Consider the following 2,703-nt stretch of genomic DNA (forward strand, 5'->3'; position numbering starts at 1 on the left):
CATTTCTACCACACCTATAATAAACTTCCCCCATTGAAGCCTTGAATCCCTTAATATTGTCCATGAGAGTTAGAATCAACTTTTTCAAACGTTTGTTAATGTTGGTATTTTGATGTCTTTTCACAAATTGCAAATATCCATGATGGAATCTAGAATGACAATTCTTTCCAGAAGGTTTTCACTTTACTTTGCCCTGATCCATCAGAAGGATCACTATTTGTGGTTGCAATAGCCTTATGAACTGTATTTTTTAATAATAAGACTTAAAAGTTGAAATTACTCCTTGATCCCTGGGTTGCAGAATGGATGTTGTGTTCAGTTCAGTTTAGTTCAGTCGCTCAGTCATGTCCGACTCTTCACGACCCCATGAATCGCAGCACACCAGGCCTCCCTGTCCATCACCATCTCCCGGAGTTCACTCAGACTCATGTCCATCGAGTCCGTGATGCCATCCAGCCATCCCATCCTCGGTCGTCCCCTTCTCCTCCTGCCCTCAATACCTACCAGCATCAGAGTCTTTTCCAATGAGTCAACTCTTCGCATGAGGTGGCCAAAGTACTGGAGTTTCAGCTTCAGCATCATTCCCTCCAAAGAAATCCCAGGGTTGATCTCCTTCAGAATGGACTGGTTGGAAGCAGGTATGAAAACAACATTCATCTCATTGTACATGCCCATTAGGTAACCAGATGCATTGCTAATGACTAGTATAACAACATTTTGAACAAAGTCTTTTCTTCTGAGCAGTAAATCTCAGCAATAGGCTTAAAATATTAAGTGTATCATGTTGTAAACAAAAGTGTTATCATCCAGGCTTTGTTGTTTCACCTATAGAATGCAAACAGAGTATATTTAGCAAAATTCTTGGGTGCCCTAGGATTTTAAAACTGGTAAATGATCTCTGGCTTCAACTTCAAGTCATCAACTGCATTAGCCCCTAAGAAGAGAGGCAGTCTGTCCTTTGAGACTTTGAAGCCAGGCATTGACTTCTCTTCTGTAGCCATAAACATACCAGATGATAGACGACACCTTCTTCCAATAAAATGTTGTTTTGCCTGCCTTGAAATGTTGTATAGTGAAACCACCTTTATTAATTACCATAGTTAGATGTTCTGGATAACTTGCTGCACCTTCTAGGTCAGTACTTGCTGCTTCACCTTGTGCTTTTATGTTATTGAGATGAGTTCTTTCCCTAAGCTTCATGAAACAATTTCTGTTAGCTTGAAGGTTTTCTTCTGCAGCCTCTTCACTTCTCTCAGCCTTCCTATAATTGAAGAGAATTAAGGCCTTGGTCTAGATTAGGTTTGGGCTTAATGGAATGTTGCAGCAGGTTTGATCTTCTATCTGGATCAGTCTTAATTTCTCCAAATCAGCAATAAGACTGTTTTACTTTCTTTTCAATTGCATGTCCTTTGAAGTAGCACTTTTAATTTCTTTCAAGAATTTTCACTTTGCAATTGCAACTTGGCTGTTTGGCACAAGAGACCTAGTCTTTCAGCCTATCTTTTGACATGCCTTCCTCAATAAATTTCAGTTCAGTTCAGTTCAGTTCAGTTCAGTCGCTCAGTCATGTCCCACTCTTTGAGATCCCATGAATTGCAGTATGCCAGGCCTCCCTGTCCATCACCAACTTCCAGAGTTGACCCAAACTCATGTCCATCGAGTCGATGATGCCATCCAGCAATCTCATCCTCTGTCATTCTCTTCTCCTCCTGCCCCCAAGGTGATAGATGTGTGAGTCTTCTTTCACATGAACAGTTAAAAGCCATTTTAGGATTATTCAGTTCAGTTCAGTTGCTTAGTCATTTCTGACTCTTTACCTCCCCATGGACTCCAGCTAACCAGGCTTCCCTGTCCACCACCAACTCCCAGAGCTTGCTCAAACTCATGTCCATGGGGTAGGTGATGCCATCCAACCATTTCATCTTCTGTCATCCCCTTCTCCTGCCTTTAGTCTTTCCCAGCATCAGGGTCTTTTCCAATGAGTCGGTTCTTCACATCAGGTGGCCAAAGTATTAGAGTTTCAGCATCAGTCCTTCCAATGAACACTCAGGACTGATTCCACCCCCCACCCTAAAATATCTGTCACTGTTTCCATTGTTTCCCCATCTATTTGCCATGAAATTATGGGACCAGATGACATGATCTTCACCAACTCAATGGATACCAGTTTGAGGAATCTTCTGGAATTGGTAGTGGACAGGGAAGCCTCACATGCTGCAGTCCATGGGGTCACAAAGAGTCAGACAGGGCTGAGCAACTGACTTGAACTGAACTGATAGATATTAGCTGTATGCCTGTGTTTATTTTTAATATTCAAGAAATATGCATTTAAATTATCTACTAATGTATTTACTCAGAGAGGTGAATAAAGGAGGTTAACACAAAGCTAATTCTTGCCTCTATATGTTTGTTCTGCATTCTTATATGCTTTCATTTCTCAAAATGCCCTATTTTCCCTTTTCTCTAATTGAAATCTAAGTCAAGTAAAATTTTCACTATAGTGTGATGCCTTTCCTTCACTATCTCAATTTACTATTTTCCCCATAACATGAAGCATAATGTTACATGCATTAACACTTTATAGGTTCCTTTACTAAAAATAACAAGAACTCAGTAAACATTTGGTGGATTAATTTACTGAGCTAATAGTAAGTATTTCTTTCTCTAGTTTTGAATTTTCATCCTATGATCTCTGACCAACTT

This window comes from Ovis aries, chromosome 10, assembly GCF_016772045.2.
Source record: "Ovis aries strain OAR_USU_Benz2616 breed Rambouillet chromosome 10, ARS-UI_Ramb_v3.0, whole genome shotgun sequence".
In the NCBI taxonomy this organism is placed as follows: Eukaryota; Metazoa; Chordata; class Mammalia; order Artiodactyla; family Bovidae; genus Ovis; species Ovis aries.